The sequence below is a fragment of the Acinonyx jubatus genome, chromosome C1 (genome assembly GCF_027475565.1).
Source record: "Acinonyx jubatus isolate Ajub_Pintada_27869175 chromosome C1, VMU_Ajub_asm_v1.0, whole genome shotgun sequence".
In the NCBI taxonomy this organism is placed as follows: domain Eukaryota; kingdom Metazoa; phylum Chordata; class Mammalia; order Carnivora; family Felidae; genus Acinonyx; species Acinonyx jubatus.
The window spans coordinates 88792835-88810771 of record NC_069381.1 but is presented as its reverse complement, the minus strand read 5'-3'; the positions used below and the strand labels follow the sequence as shown (position 1 = coordinate 88810771).

The following is a 17937-nucleotide window of genomic DNA, read 5'->3' as shown; positions in this document are numbered from 1 at the left end:
GAAGAGACAATTGTATCAAAGAGAATCTCAGGACTCATTCATAAATTTCACGTCAGAAGTAAAACAGATAATCTCCCAACTCTCTAGCTCTATGTAGCCACAACGGGCACTGTGCATGCCATACAGATGGAAGAAGAACAAAAGTTATGGGGAGGGGTGGATGTTAGGGATGAAAAAGACTTGAATTTTGATACATTGAATCTGGCATGATTTTGAACATCTTCAAATGATGATATCTGGTAATCTGTTGAATATTTAATCCTTTTCCAATCATTTTCATATACATACATAAATGCATACATATACATGTGCATTAGAAAGTCACTACTTTTGTAATCTTTCTAAAAGTTAGATTTCTTAAACAGTACTCTGATTAGATAAGGGCTTAAGTGGAAGAAGTCGGAAGGGAAAAAGAAATTTGTTATATAAAACATTTTTATATGGACAGTATCATTATGGCAAAAGATGTTGAAGATGTTGTCCAATACTTTTTTTTTTAATTTTTTTAACGTTTATTTATTTTTGAGACAGAGAGAGACAGAGCATGAACAGGGGAGGAACAGAGAGAGAGGGAGACACAGAATCTGAAACAGGCTCCAGGCTCTGAGCTGTCAGCACAGAGCCCAACGCGGGGCTCGAACTCACGGACCGTGAGATCATGACCTGAGCCGAAGTCGGACGCTTAACCGACCGAGCCACCCAGGCACCCCTATTGTCCAATACTCTTAATGCAACTGCTACAAAAGACAAGTAAGCTTTAAAACTTTATTTAAAGAACACTGAAGGGCTGTGGAATCAATGAAGAAGAGCAGATAAACCTAAAATTTGGACACATCTGCCATTTCTGAGCATAGGCTGAAAATGTAGGCTGGCCCAGACAGAGAGACATTATTGTTGGAAAGAAAGCAATGATGTTCTGTCAGTTGGTTGGGGCTGCTATGATGGAGTGCAACCAGAAGAGCCTCAGATTCACAGCTGGGCCTAACCATAACTTCTGGGGACAGCTAGGGAGACTAGTCCTACAGCTAGGAGACAAAGTTCTAGTAGAAGAAAGGAACCGACTATAATAAAATAAAATGAAATAAAATGAAATAAAATGAAATAAAATGAAATAAATAAAATGAATAAAATAAAACATTTCCCTTTATGACTTTTGAAGGCATGTAGGACAGAAGGATAAAAGGCTAAGCACAAAATCTTTAAGGGAAGAACTGAAACTGCTGTAGTCTCATAGTTCTGATGTGTCAGTGACCCACTAAGGGTCTTAAAAAGACCAGGGGGGTCACCCTGAAGAACAAGGAGGTCTGGGTCTTACTAAACTAGCAACCTAACTCTGGTTGGAGTGAGCAGACTCTAAGCTTCAAAGGAAAATGTTCTCTGGTAGAGGATGTCATTTGCAGTTTCTATATTTGTTTGTTTGTTTTGTCTAACTATATAATAATAATAACATACATGAAGTGCTAAGAAAATATGACCAAAAATCAAAGGAGAGGTAAAAAGAAAAGTAAATGCACAGATAATCTAGTCTCTGGTGTCAGTAGACAAGATTTTCTTTTAATTTATGATTAATATTTTGAAAAATATATATGTAGGAAAAGATGGAAAGAAAAACTGATTAAAATTGAAAATTTCAACTGAGAATTAAAATAGATTTTTTAAATGGGCATTTTAAAACTATAAAATGCAAGGTACTCAATGAATTTAACAGTAGACTACAGAATTAGTAAACATAAGGCAATGGAATACAAACATATAGAGAGAGAACACTGTGAGAAAAAAAAAATTCTAGAAAAAAAGAACAGAGCAAAAATACCTAATCTATGATTACAGAAGTCAGAATAACTGATTAGCTCTCGAGACATTCATTGACTGAGGATCTAAAGGAAGGGCCTCGCGTGTTGTGGGAAATGTTCTGTATTTTAATCTTGGTGGTTATTGTATATGAATAACCATCCATAAGAATTGAGGTGTACATTTAAGTTTTTTGCACTCTGTGTGGTATGGGTGTGTTTAGTTTGTAGCAATACCTCAAGTTGAACACTTATATGTTCATTTGTCTATATGTATAATACAATTCCATAGAACGCTAAAACATTTTAAGGATAATTTATTTCTAATACAAGTATAGTAAGTAAAATTGATTCAATCAACAGATTTCTTCAGTATCTTGTTGTAATTGTGCTGAGGTCAACTAATTTATAGGTTTAAAATCCAATGGGCAAAATGTGTGTGATTGTATAAAACACAATGACATAATAATTTGTTAAACTGACACAAGTGCAATGATGTGGAAGAAAAAAGGAGAAAATTATTGATTAAAGGAAGATGAATTTACTTTATCTGCTTGGCTTTGAAAATTATTTTTGATTTGAAATGACTTGGAATTAGCCATTTCCTAAAGCTTTATAGATAGGTCATAATAAGTTGTCATATGTAGTATACATTTATATGATACTTTTTCTAAGTATTCAGCATAGATTAAGAAATGCTAGTTTAGAGCACATCACTTTGAGTTATTTATTTAAAATATACAAAAAAAACACCCTAGGTATATAAAATTTTCCACTGTCACTGTGGATCTTTCAACAAACCTTCAGCAGCCTACAGCATTACAGGGAATGAGGTGACAGGTTCCATCTGTCAACACTCTCTGATATTCACGTCACTTTTAGTGATAGATCCCCCCACCTCCTCTTGTGGGGGAAGAAGACTACTTCTAAGAATGACAAAATGCAAGGTTTGAAATATGATAGGCCACTTTATAACATGGCTTCATGACTGACTGTAACTAGTACTTTTATGTCACTTTCTGACATACTTTAAAAATACAATTGTTGGAAATGCTAATAATTCAGTTCAGTTGAGAGCGTTTCCTTCTTTTCAAAGAAGTACTACAAACACTTGATTCACACACACACACACACACACACACACACACACACACACACAATACATTATAAAGGGGTTATCTTGGAAGAAGAATCAGATTTGCTTTAAACGACTTCTTTGTTATTACTTATGAAGAAGACAGGTAACATTTAATTAACTCTGAGTACATTAGGGAACACAAAGAGTAAGTCAATTTAAAAATATTCAAAAGTAAAGTAGACTAGTTATTGGCCTTTTTTCATGCATTTATTCTGAAGTTCTTTAACAAACTACTTGTGTATTGATTTAGGTTTAAAAAACATACATTTATAAATGTATAGAACACTGTCCATTAATTGCCCTGTGTTAGGTTCTAATATTTGCATTCTAGTCTTTGAGGTGAGAGCACAGCTTTATTTTGCACCCAATAATCTGTATCTCCTTAATTACCCACCACCTTTTTAACATTCCACTTTTCTTTTATGTGGCAAACGTTCTGATTCATCTTTTCCCACTGGATGCTTACATAAAAGTCAGGAAAGGGAGCATAAAGACAAGGAAACACGTGACAAAGATTTAGTCAGATGTATGTACCATGTGCATAATGGTTTGTGGTCAGTTATGGGTCTTATATAAAAAGTTGATTCTTCAACTTTTTAAAAATAAAGTGTTAAAACAGCTTGGGAATGAGTACATCGAGTACCTCTATCTTCCCACACTATCTTCTCAGAATAGAGGTTATAGCTAGCCCTCTATACCCTATTGGCCATGCTTTGAATCTTGTGACTCTAGTGCTGTGGTCACAACACACTAGACCAAGTATTTCTCCTAGAAATTAAAGGCATTTCATGATACTTTGGTGTCCTTTGTAGAGAAATCAGTCCATTAATACCATTATCTATTGGGTAGTGTATCAGGATTTGTTCAGCTGGAAGTAATAAAAATTGGCTAAAAGTGGCTTGAACCACAAGGAAATGAACCATTACTTAAGTAGCTACCCAAGTAGCACAGCCACTCAAGAACAGCACTGAAGATATAACTATATCACTACCTCTAAGATGGCTGTCACAGTTTCAGGCATTATGTGATCCCAAGACAGCATGGGGTATGAAATGGAAGGGAATAGCAGCAAAAGTGTTTTCTCATGACACTCCATTATTAGGAAACAAAACCTTTCCCAGGAGCTCTCTAATAGGCAACCCCTAATTTCTCACTCATTCTGTTTCACTGGCATTCAGACAAGCGTAACTGAACTAAAGCAATCATGAATAATCACCAGAACTGACCGCTGGTGTCTAAACAAAATAGAGCTTCTGTTAGTAAGAAATATGAGATGGCTATTAAGCAGACAACCAAAAATGTCATCATCTGCCACAGATGGTCATTATGCAATCAAATCTTTAATAGAGAGTTTAAACACAAGGCTAAATAGATAACACAGTGAAAGGAAAAACATAGTTAAGAAGTGCTGAAAGTACAAATCATAACAGGCAAGGGAGGAAAGAGTCATGAGTGTGGAAGCTTACTAGACCAAAAAGCAACAGTTGTCTGATTCAAAGGCAACAACAAAATTACTGGCTTACTATATCTACTGTCTGGGTCATTAGAGTTGCTTACGGGTCACTGGAGATACTTTTATGTTCCGAATGGTGATAAATGATTTTCTAGGGATCTTTGATATCCTGCCCTTTTGATACAGTGTTGGCATTCTCTCTTCCTGACTTCTCTGTGTTCTCTTAACATAAACACCACCACCTGAGTGACATGAGAAACACGAGAATACCTACACTTCTTGAAAACTAAAAGCGCTGATATAAAGAAGAGATATTATTGAGACTACAATTCTTATACATATCATCCAGTGAATATTTACTGACTCCTCATTGCATGGCTGATAGTATCCTTAGTTCTTGGGATAAAGGGTAAACAAGACAAAGTCTTTCCTATCATAGGACTTCATTCTACTTTAAGAGAGACAGTATTCAATAATACATATAAATTAGTATAATATTTTTATAGGTATAATGTCAAAGATGACAATGATAATGAATATTGTCACATACTAAGAAAGATCCTAAGCACTTTTTTGTTATTATTACATTTAGTTATTGTTTTAATGTAGACACCCTGTGTTCCATTTTATAGATGGGAGGCAGTGATAAAATCTATAAAAAATAATAAGGATAGGGGATTCTCAGTGAGTGCTGAATAATCATTGATGCATAATTGTGTAAAAGAGAAAACAAAAACACAAAAGGGTGAGAGAAAATCTGAAGGGATATGTATTGGACAGAGAGATGAGCAAGACTAAAGTCTATTCACCTGCAATTAGTTTGGTGTTTTGAAGAATAGTTAGGAGGTCACACTGGATAAAGTCCAGTGAGCAAGAACAACAATGCAAGAGAATAGGCCCCACAGTTATGTAGTGAGAGATTATGTAAAGCTTCTTAGGCCATAATAAGAGGTTTAATTTTATTCTGAGAGCAATGGGAAGTTATAAATCGGTTTAAAACAGGGGATGATGTGATTAAACTTTTTAAAGGATCACTCTGGCTGCTGTGTGGAAAATAGAATCTAAGGAAACCAACTTGGAAGCAGAACAATCAGTTAGTTATTATGGTAGTGCTGGCAATAGATGATGGTATGAAATAAGGCAGTAACCAAAAAAAAAAAAAAGTGAATGGAAATAATTAAATTCAGGATATATTTGAAGACAGTTTCTGAAGTATTTGTTGACAGATTAAATATAGGATAGAAAAGAAAGGAAGCAAGGATAATGCTTAGCTTTGGGCATGAAAAATTGGTGACTAGTGGTCCCGTTTACTAATCTGAGAATACTGGGGAGAACCAGTTTCACTTGTTTTGGTTTGTTTTAGTGGAAGGCAGTGGTGCACAGAATAACTAGAACTGAGAATTCCTTTTAAGAGGTCTGTTCAGTGTCTAAGTAAAAAGTAGCAAATGGGGATTTTCTTTTCTTTATAGAGTCAGTAAGATCATTATTAGATCTGTTTTTCTCAGTAGTAATGATATTACTCATTTTTATTCATTTATTCATTCACTCATTCAAGAAAAAATGTGCAAATTATTTACTCCCTCAATAATGGTTTCAGATATTTTTAGCCCTCTCCTCCCAACTGAGCTTTATTTCACCAACCATCTATAGAATGTATTCATTAAGATAATTTACTAAAAATGTACCAAGCTGGACTTTGTCCTAATTTGGACCCTTTCTTCTGTTTGTCTAATGGCCCTGTTGAACTTTATTCAAGCCCTGTAATGCTAGAAAATAGGAGATATTAAGAAATTATCCCACATTTTATGCTCTAGGAAATTGTTTACTGCACAGACTACCTCTCCGCATATGACTTAGATGAAACTCAAAGAGGCCCCCATTGTTTATCTATGATAAAGCCAGACACAGACCCTCCAAATCTCCATTTATTTCCTCATAAATGATTAGTTTAACCACTTGGTCCCCAATGATTAATCAGAACAAAGTGCTTATTAATAAAATATTAAGATTCTTTCCCAAGTCCCTGGTTTTGGTCCATCTTCATCCTGAGCCAATATAGAATCACTTCTTAAAGGCCTCTTCCAAGAATAGACTCTGTGCAGGGTAAAATATTCTCTGACCTACTATCCAATCATGCCGTTTTTTCATCCCATTTCCCCACACTCAGTTCATCCAACCTTGTTCAGTCACCTCTATAAAAGAAAACCTGTTTTAGAAACAGACCCACAAATAGAACAAACTGTTGGTTGCCAGAGGGAAGGGGGTTGGAGGGATGGGCAAAATGGGTGATAGGGAGTGGGAGGTATAGGCTTCCAGTTATGGAATAAGTCACAGGGATGAACTGTACAACAAAGGGAATACCGTCAATGGCATTGTAATAACAATGGATGGTGACAGATGGTAGCTACACTTGTAGTAAGCATACCATAACATTTAGAGATGCTGAATCACTATGCTGTATACCTGAAACTAATGTAACATTGTGTGTCAACTATACTTCAATTAAAAAGATCAAATCAAATCAAAGTCATTACTGAAAAAGGAAAACCTGTTTTCTTCCCAAGCCTTCAGATACTTGCAGCGCTTATTTCAGTTCTCCCTAATGCAATGGTTTTCCCCCAGCCACCCATTTCATCAGTCCCTTCCTCCTCAAATAAATAATGCTTTTGAACATCCCCCCTTTACTAAGTCAGGATTTGCTTCCTGGATACCAGATACTCTGACTTCAGTCTAGAAGATTTAGATAAATCTTTGATTTATTGTATCAACTGTAATTTCTACATATTAACCAAATTCTATCTCACCCTGTTTCTCCAGAATGTGTTTACCTTCACCCTTCTACTCTCCACAAGGATTAGGTAATGTTGCCACAACACAAAGAGCCATAGAACAGGGAACCAGCCACTATGACTAATGAGTATAACCATTTTACCCATTGCTCAACATTGCCAGATGATTTTCCTTAAATGATTTCCCCTAAATCTCATCTTGTGACCTACATGTCTAAATACAAAATATTCAGGAAAGAACAACAACAATTTTCTAGCCTAACAAAAAACCCAGAGAAGAAAAAGCAGGTGGTATCAGCTAACCTAAGCTGGAACCTGGAAAATAGGTAAAGATAGAAAAGAACTCAGATAGAAGTTAAAACATCATGTAAATGGATGGTCACTGAATCTCTACTGAATAAAAATAATGGATGAAAAAAATGGAGGATTCGAGAGTGTGAAATTCCAGTTGAAGAAGTAACATTGAGAAAATAATTTTGAGGATTTCTTGGAGAGATATAAACCAAGACGGCGACATAGAAGCTCTAGAACTCCCTTCCTTCTACAGACACATCAAACATGCAGCTACACACCAGGCAATTACCTCTTAGAGAAATCCAGAAACTTAATGAATGACTTTTCCACAGTGAGCATCAATATGGGTAGGAGAGGCTGAGATACATTCTCACTGTAAACTCCAACCCTGGCCCCTGGTTTTATGGCTGCCACCCAAGGGGTGGGTTCCCAGACTGCCTGGTTCCGATAGTTAAGAGGGCTTTCATTCATGAGTTCCAAATGACTGTGGCAAACTCAGGATTTCTTAACTGGTTATCTCTTCAGGGCTCAGCTAAGAGGGAACAGACAATAGTGTCTATCTCCCAGCCTCATCCTGAAAGAGGGCCATCTGCATACTTTAAATGTTATTGCCTAAGGTTCAGGCTTCTAATTTAGCTGAATCTATGGTCCAGCTCTGATCTCTCAGGCAATGAAGAAACCAAGGGTCGTCTCCCCAACCATTTCCCTGTATCACACTACAAGGCACCAGTATCTCCCTGAAAGGAGCTTGTAACACCTCTGTGCCACAACTTTTGCAGTTGCTACCAAGAGATGGGTTTCCAGATCAGCTGACTCTCTGAAAGACAATGGGGGCTTCATTCACAAGTTCCCCAGGATTGTAGAAACAAAGAAGCAGTTCCTAACTGGCACAGGTGAACCTCACCCCTTCCCCAGCTGTACAGCTATACAGCCTGGCCCAGGGCAGAAGTGGCAACAGTGCCCATCTCCCAGTTTCTCCATGGAATGGACTTATTTTCTCAGCTGCTGCCTAAGGCTCTGACTTCTAATTAGTCTGCATTGAGCTGAATGCAATCTTCCCCTTTGGGACACTCAAGATCTTAGCATATCCTCAGCTACTGTGAGTCAATAAGAACAAAGAATACGGTTTGGACGTTACAAAAATTGAGAGATAACCCCAGGCTCAGACAAAGTTGATTGATGAGGTTCATTTATTACAGAAGATCACTCTGTCAAGATTGGGAAAGGGGCTATTTTATTTATTTTTGACAAAGGAACCAAAAATATACAATGGGGAAAGGATGATCTTTTCAATAAGTGGTGTTGGGAAAACTGGACTGCCATATACAAAAGAATAAAACTGAAACCCTTTCTTATGCTATACACAAAGATCAACTCAAAATGGATTAAAGACTTTAATGTAAGACCCAAAACCTTAAAAATCCTAGAAGAAAACATAGGGGATAAGCTCTTTGACATTGATCTTGGCAGTGATTTTTTGGATTTGACATCAAAGGCAAAGATACTAAAAACAAAAACAAACAAGTGGGACTACATCAAACTAAAAAGTTTCTATACAGCAAAGGAAACCATTCAGAAAATTAAAAGGCAACCTACTGAGTGGGAGAAAATATTTGCAAACCACATATCTGATAAGGGGTTAATATCCAAAATATACAAAGAACTCATACAACTCAATGGCAAAAAGGGACCCAATTGAAAATGAGCAAAGGACATGAATGGATGTTTTTCCAGAGAAGACCTACAAGTGGCCCATAGGTACATGAAAAGGTACCCAATATCATTAGTCATCATGGAAATGCAAATTGAAACCACCATGAAATATCACGTCACACCTCTTAGGATGATTTTAACAGAAAGACAAGAGATAAAAAATGCTGATGAGAATATGGAAAAATGAAAAAGAGGAACCATGTACATTGTATGCAAATGGTACAGCCACTATGGAAATAGTACTGAGGTTTCTCAAAAATTATCAACAGAACTACCATATAGCCAGCAGTCACATTTCTGGGTATGTATCAAAGAAAACAAAATTATAATCTCAAATAAATAGCTGAACTTCATTGAAGCATCATTCACAAAAGCCAGAATATGCAAACAGCCTAAATGTTTGTTAACAGATGAGAGGATTAAGAAAATGTGGTGTATGTATGTATATGTGTGTGTATACGTGTGTGTGTGTGTGTGTGTGTGTATATGTATTGCATTTATGTGTGTGTGTGTGTGTGTGTGTGTGTGTGTATGTAAATCCAACCTTAGGAAGGAAATACTATCAATTGTGACAACATGGATAAACCTAGAAGATTCAAAAAAACCCTACAAAACATATTTAGCATTATGCTAACTGAAATAAGCAAGACAGAAAGAGACAAATAATGTATGGTACCACTTACATGTGGACTCTAAAAGAAAAAAAAAGTCAGACTCAGAAACGAAGAGTAGAAAAGTAGTTGCCAAGGGCTGGGGAGTGGGGGTAAGGAAAACAGAGGTGAGTAAAAAGGTACAAACTTTCAGCTATAAAATAAATAAGGTCTGAAGATCTTATTATAATATTGTTACTGCAGTTTATAACACTGCTTTGTGTACCCGAAATTTACTGAGAGTTAGAACTTAAATGTTCTCATCAACAAGTAAAAAGGGTAATTATATGAGGTGAAGGATATGTTAACTGGATGGGGGAAATCCTTTCACAACGTGTGCACACATCAAATAATACATATGTACATACATGCATACTGCACACTTTAAATGTCTTACAATTTTGTCAATTACATCTCAGTAAAGCTGAAAAGAAAGTAAATTATTTTGTTAATCTAGGTTAACAGACATTAAGGCGCCAATTAAATTTTTATGATCCATAAGGATATGAGAATTGATAAGGCAGCAGAGTTGAGAGCTTTTTCACAAGTTCACACTTGGTCAAGTGTATAAAGCAAAGATAGGAAATGATTTTATATTTCAAGCTTTTGTGACTAAGCCCAGAGACACAAGGTGGTGCAATTTACTAAATGGATATTTACAAAAAGGGACAAGCTTTGGATAATTGATAATGTGTTCAGTTTTAAATATACTTCATTAAAGTGCCTGTGGGATACTTAGTCTAAAAGGAAATTTCATATATGGTTGTGAAGTTCAGAGAAGTAGTTAAGGTTGGAAATTTAGGTATATTATTTATCAGCATATATAAGGTTATAGAAGTTAGTTTAAGATTCTGAGAGTAGATAAGAAAGATGAAAGATTAGATTGAAAAGTTCTGGTGTGGTATCTCACCAGAACTGATCATTAATCTCCCTCGTTATCCTGATTATTGTTGAAGTCAGTTAAATTAATTCCAAGTCAGCAAGTATATTATGCAGCTACTCTGTGCCAGGTATCTGGTTTTCAAGTTTTCCAGGTTTTCAGGATATAATAGTAACAAATATAGATTCACTGTTTTTCCTTTAAGAGACTATAGAAATCTTTGAGAACAGATCTTTATATCCATGATTGATGGTTTCCTAACATCTAGAATATTATTATTCCAACTCCTATACTGGGCGTTTAATTATTTCCACGACTTGAATGAATGCTTATTTACCTCTAGTAGGTACATATACCTTTTGTTTGCTCACAGCAGTTTGACTCTTCTTCTGGAAACAGCACATGTTTTACTTAAAATCTCTCCTCAGCCCTCAATCCAGGTGTTTACCTGGTGAGGGGAGGGAGGAAGTGACCCCACGTGTAGTTCAGAGTGGGCTTGTGACTGAAAGCTGAACCACTGGAGCCTTTTATGTCAGAGACCATAAGACAGACAGAAACAACTGGCCCTAATCATACCACCCGGAGCTAAAGGGACTTCTGGAGAAGCATGGTAATCCTTGGAAAAGATCATTTCCCTTTCCTAAGTGTTGCTGCTAGGAGTTAGACTGTAGGCTGAAGCTGCTGGAAGCTAAATATACAATATAAAGAAAAGAATCTGCCTAAGAATAAAGCACAGAAGAAATCAGCATCAACATAGATTACTGTGGTCCCAAAGTATTTTCTGACTGAATCCAGTTCTACCTGAAACCAATTTTGTTTTGTAGATATTCCTAAGTAGGCTGGGATAAGGATTTTGTTGCTTGTAAGCAAAATCTTCTACCCTATTTGTAGCATAGATATATAAATTCAGGTTATGAAATTAGATGTAGTATTTAACTTCTCTTGTTATTAAATGAATGAAGTAAGTTGCTTAACCTTTCTATGCCAAAGTGTCCTTATCTGTAAAACAGGGATGATAAAAGTGCCAACATCCTGAGGCACTTGGGTGGCTCAGTCGGTGGCTCAGCCAACTTTAGCTCAGGTCATGATCTCGCAGTTTGTGGGTTTGAGCCCCACATCAGGCTCTGTGCTTCATATTCTGTGTCTCCCTCTCTCTCTGCCCCTCCCCCACTGATGTGCCCATGGTCTGTTTCTCTCTCTCAAAAAAAAAAAAGAATCAACATTAAAAAAAATTTTTTTAAAGTGCCAACATCCTAAGGTTGATATGGGGACTAAACGAGAAAATGGGCTTTGTTATCAATAGTTGACACAAAAGCAAAACAAAGTATGGCAGATGATGATGATGATGATGATGATGATGATGATGATTGCCATTCACATTTTAACCTGTAGCTCAAATGGAACAACTCAGTTTCTGTGAGTTATTTTGTACATGGCTGTCTCAATGCCCTTATTATGCTTAACCTAGCATCATTGTTTCAATTAACAAATATTTATTACACTTTATTTTGTTAAGCATACACAGATGAAAATATGTGATTCTTGCTTTTGACATGCTCAAACCAAGTTGCAATGCAGAATAAAATATAATTAATAGTATTTATAAAAGTGTATGTGTGCATGTGAACATACAAATGTGAAGACAACAGAGAAATGAAATAACAGAATACAGAAGTGAAACAGAAGGAAAACATGGACTAAGCACTGAAGGAAGAGAATTGGGTGGATAGTGAGGTTTGTTTGGATTTGGCCTGAAATAATTATGCCATAAATAGTCACTACACATATATTTGTAACAATTATGCAGACAAAAAGCTATTGCTATGTTATAAAAAAAGAAGAAAGGTGATTGTGAGGAATCTATGATAATGCAGAAATGCCAAGTCTCCCAACTGTTGCTCTGTAGAACCGCTCTAATTCTCATCAGCCTGTGATTGTACATAATGAGCTCCATATTATAAAATGTTGAATTTTTATCTTCTATGCATCCTTGTAGTATAGATTGTTCTATTAGTCAAAGGTCCTAAGGACACACATGCAATGGAAGAGTAGGAAGGGTTCATATATTTTGCTGACAGAAGCTGTGTCTGTCTAGCCCCTATCCAGAGACTATCTGGAGTTTTCTAGACTTGAAGTTGTTGGTTTCTGTCCCTGAAATATTCTCCCTCAGATATCTAATATGCTCACTCACTCTCATAAAATATCTCCTTCTGAGAAATATCTATCTTCATATTATCAAAAGTGCCCTAGCTACCAATGCCTGACCCTTTATTCCATTTTATTCTAGAATTGTTATAATAATCTCTTCATTTATTTATTTTGTTTCTCCTAATGTGTAAGATAATTTGGAACAGAGACTATGTTTCTCTTTTCACAATTTTAACACCAGGGCTCAAATGCCATTTTCACCCTAAACACTCGGGACATATGTATGAAACACAACAGGTGCTAATAAAATATTTACTAAATTAGTGATTAAAAGTAAATTAAATAAAATTTATTTTGAATTTTTTAAATCTTGAGACAATTATGGATTTACATGATGCTAAAGAAAATATAAAAATTTTAGACAAAACACTATTAATTAAATTGCTTATTTATTTATTTTCCCATCATGGAAAATAGCATTTCTATAATCAGCTATTATTTGCTCCCTTCAAAACTACTCTGAAAACACTGCTCTACCAGTCAAGTTGAATATATTGCTCTATTTTTTTTATGTCACATTCCACACTCTTCATATGATTCATCAACCATATCAATTTAACAAAATTACAGGAAAGAAATCACATGCCAAATCACAAAAAGAAAGAGAAAAAAGTTTCTGCAATTCTTGTATTTTTACATGAGGATATTTTACAAAGATATAAAGAAAAGTATGAATATTATAAACCTATGAAGTCACTCCATTTTCAGATTTTTCATTATATGACTACTATATATACTTTATGATAATTTAAGACACAGAAAATGAAATAGAAATTATAGTAAAAAAAACCTCTATAAACATAAATCCTAGGATGAAATTTGTTTAAAGTAAAACTTTACTACCTAATAGTTCAAATTGCTGTCTAGGATCATGTGTTTGTTTTATTCATCAAATATTCATTCAGCACATAAATATCAAGCACTAAAAATGTGCCAGGAACTATTGTTATAGGGGTTGTATGGTTCAGACAACAAAATAAAGATCTTATTTTCATGAATCTTAATTTGTAACTGGATAATATAGACTCATATACAACATATATATAGATGCATGCACACTCAGTCAAATCAATAAAATGTGTACTCTAATGGTGCTGAGTCTGTGGAGGAAAATAAGTCAGGGAAGACAGAAGAGAATGGCCAAACAGTGAGGAGAACGGGCAGCTGTAATTTTAAACAGTTAAACAGAATGGTTAGATAAAGTCTTCTTTGAGGTGACATTTGTTTAAAGACCTGAAGGAAGGAATCAATGAACCACACTCAGTCTGTGGGAAAAGCAGGCCAGGCAATAGAGACTCTGAAGCAGTTATGTGCCTACCTCATTTGAAAGAGCACAGCGAGATGGGGATAGAGAAGATGGTGCTTTGGTTAGAAAGGAAACAGGAGATGAATAATTTAGGACTCTGCAGGCCAATGTGAGGCCTTTGGCCTTTATCCTGAATCTGATAGAAGGGATTTGAGTATTCTGAGCCGAGGAATGTCATGCCCTTATTTTCGCTTCTCTGGATCACTCTAGCTGCCGATAAGGACACAAGAGACCAGTCAGAAGTTTTAAGCTGTAAACTATACTCAAACCATCATCAATTTGTCAGAGTGGAGAAATGGAAAAACAAAAACCAACAAAACGAAAAACCCTCCTTATTACTGTATGTATGGAGAACAGTGAATAATACCTCAGAAAGCTTTCAGTGAGTATTAAACAGCCGAAAAAAATTTTCCTTGGAAGAAAGCTCCAGGCTGCCCCTTTCATCATTGTCCTTTTTAACTATATAAAAGTTTACACATGTTCTCCTTAACTGTGTGTAAAACATGCATATTTCTTTCTCTCCATTGTATTCACCTTTTTGTTTAAGGGAGCGTCAGTGTTAAGCTTCAGCTATTCTCTTTTCATCTTTTAAAGCTTTGTGCATTATGCATAATCCATACTTTGTATCATACATCAAAACAATTAATGTACAGTACAGACTTTATAGAGTTGAACATAAAGAACTTTATCTCCACTTGATGTACAGTATATGCAAAATTTCCATATGAATTAATAGAAGTCATACGTGGGCTTTGTGAAACGATCATTTTCAAGAACTTTTAGAAGATTTATCAGAATATGTGTATAGCTCAGTTTTTCTATATGTCTATTGACTTTATTGTTTAATTGGTTTATAACAGTCCTTAAAATTGACCTGATTAGAAAACTCTTATTATTTCAATGTAAAAGAGTATCTTCAGATACAGTATCTGTACAATTAATTGCTTAATGTCTTGCTTTTATATAAATGACTTACCTCCATTCTTCTGATTTTTTCCCCACTAATCTCCCACTTAGTGGTCATAGCCTCAAATATTTACACTCTTTAATACTGTTCAACTTCAATGCCCTCCTTCTAATGCCAGCCCATTTGGATGGCCATCTACATACAAGGAAACTTAGTAGATACTGCAAGAGACTTAAAAAAAAGATAGAGAATACTTATCCTAACAGAACTTGCAATCAATTTTATTATTATTATTATTATTATTATTATTATTATTATTATTTTGCTTATTTTTTTAAGTAGGCTTTACTACGAGCACAGAGCCCAACACTGGGCTTGAACACATGTCACTGAGATCAAGACCTGAGCTGAGATCAATAGTTGGAGGCTTAACTGACCGAGCCACCCAAACACCGCTGCGATAAGTCCTTTTAGTTCAAATCTGGGTATAGTAACTGTTATATTCAAAGTATTGACTTAGAAATTTTTCTAGAACAGAGAATCATGGAACTGGGACTGAAGAAAGAATGAGTTCAATAATTGGATAGGATGTGCTCAGTCATTCCCTACCCTAAAGATAACCTACCCTACCTATACTTTGAAAGTGTTTTTGTTTGTTTTTTTTTTTTTTTAACAATCACAAGCACCATTGCATTTGTAATTCTGAAAACAACTTTGAGTAAGCCAATTTTTCTTACTTATTTAACACACTTTTGTAGTGCTTATTACATGCCAGGTACTATTCTAAGAGTTTTTCATGCCTCCACTCATTAAATAGTTGTAACAATTTTCTGAGATAGATACTATCCTGACCCCATTTTACTGATGAGTATTTTCTACACTTGCCCCCTTACAGCACATTCTCCACACGGCAAAGCAAGCCACTCAGGGTATATGCCTCCCCCACTGTAAACTCTCCAGCAGCTTCCCAAACCAACTAAAATAAAATCCAAATTCCTTAGTATGGCCTATAAAATATTACGTAATCTGGTCCCTGCCTGATAGTCCCTACATTTCACACTGGCTTTCTTTCTGTACCTGGGGGGTTTCTGCATTTACTATTTCCTCTTCCTGTAATGTTGTTCTTACCTTGCTGTCCCGGCTACGGCAGCAGTCCCAGAGGTCCTTTGGGGATGCGGCTGCAAGGACTTGGGATTGACCGGCTTGATCTGCGAGCGCCAGCGCCGAGGTGAAGTGTCCTGGCACCCGCAGTCTGACTTTGACGGCTGCTGGGCCTTCCTGTTCCCAGGTGTGATGCTGATATTGGCCTTCGTGACCCAGGAGAAAGAATCCGAGATGGTGCAGCTGATGGACCTGATGGGCCACGAGCCCTGGAAGCTCTGAAGTCTGGATGGAGGAAGCAGGACTACTTGCCCAAAGTTAATTTTCGGAAACAAACTAAAGACCGCTTCAGGGGCCTCCTCAGCTTCAACCGCGCGGGGTGGCAGGGCTCCTGGAGGACTTCCTGCCCTGTGGAGCAGTGGAACCCGGACTACTGCCCTAAGCGGGATTCGGCCCATGCTCCCGACATGAACGACGTCTGTCTTGCGTGGGGAGCTGCTGCTGAGTCTCAACTTCCTGCCCAGATGGGGCTGCCCATGTCCGCGGAGACACCCACAACCTGCTGCTCCGCCTAGCTGCGTCTGGTGTCCCCCAGGCCTGGGTGGAAGGTCGGCCCCCTTACCCTGCCGCTCTTTGCCTGGGTGTTCCCCGAGCCTCTCGCACCAGTGGGAGTGTGCCTTCCACCTGACACGCGGAGGTCCGCGCACGCGCGCCACCTTCCGGGAGCTACTGTGAGCCACCTCCCTGGGGACAGGAGCTGGTTCTGGGCCTGTCCACGGATGCTGGCTACAGAGTTGACCATTCACCCCGACTGAAGGAGAAAAGCCCGGTGCCAGAATCTCTTTCCTGACGCCTTTCTGTTTGTGAGTGTGTGTGTGTGTTTCCCCAGTTTATTTTTGAGAGAGACAGCGCAGTAGGGGGAGGGCAGAGAGAGCGCTATAATCCCAAGCAGGCTTCGTGCTGTCCGCCAGGAGGCCTGGGGCTTCAACTCAGGAACCCTGAGATCATGACCTGAGCAGAAATCTCCAGCTGGTCGCTTACCACTGGGCCCAGCCAGGCGCACCTGCGCTCATTACGTTTTAACACAGATCTTAACCTGTTTCCTCTGTGGCGTGAGCGCTGCTTGAGAGCTGATTTTGATGGGGATGTGCCTCACATCAGTATCTTTTGACCTCCTGCATGCCAGCTTGTTTGGCTCATTTAATTTGCCATAGTTTGAGGGCAGTGGGAAAATTGGAGTTTAAAAATGCAGATACCACTTAGAAACAACAACAGGAGATCTCAATAAAAGGTCTAATCTGCAGAGAAATCCTTTGTTTACATAATCCAAGTACACTTCTCCAACTGTTAGATCCTTTTTTATTTCATTCTCCTACATAAATTAATGTCCTTAACAAACGAATGGACTATTTCTCACCCCAATGCTTGTTTCCCTAATTCTAGTTTGTCTCCCCTACTGTGGTGTTTTTAACTTACTGAGGGCACAGACCTTATTCCACAAAGTCTCATGTGGCTATGAGAGTATGTAGAAGAGTAGGATCTTGGTAAGTAGCTGCTGACTGACTGAGTGGACATATAAAGTAACTTTTTAAAGCTGTTATAACTTTTCACACCTCACAGTTCATAAACTTAATTTCAACATATTTACTTGATTTTAAACCATTGTTACGAGTTAACATGCTCAATGTTTAATAGTACTATAGAAATT

General features: G+C 37.1%; 1 pseudogene; it reads left to right on the top strand.

Moving 5' to 3' along the window:
- The first annotated feature begins 14397 nt into the window (after window positions 1-14397).
- Window positions 14398-16917, top strand: LOC113599057 (alpha-ketoglutarate-dependent dioxygenase alkB homolog 4-like; annotated as a pseudogene).
- The last annotated feature ends 1020 nt before the right edge of the window (window positions 16918-17937 follow it).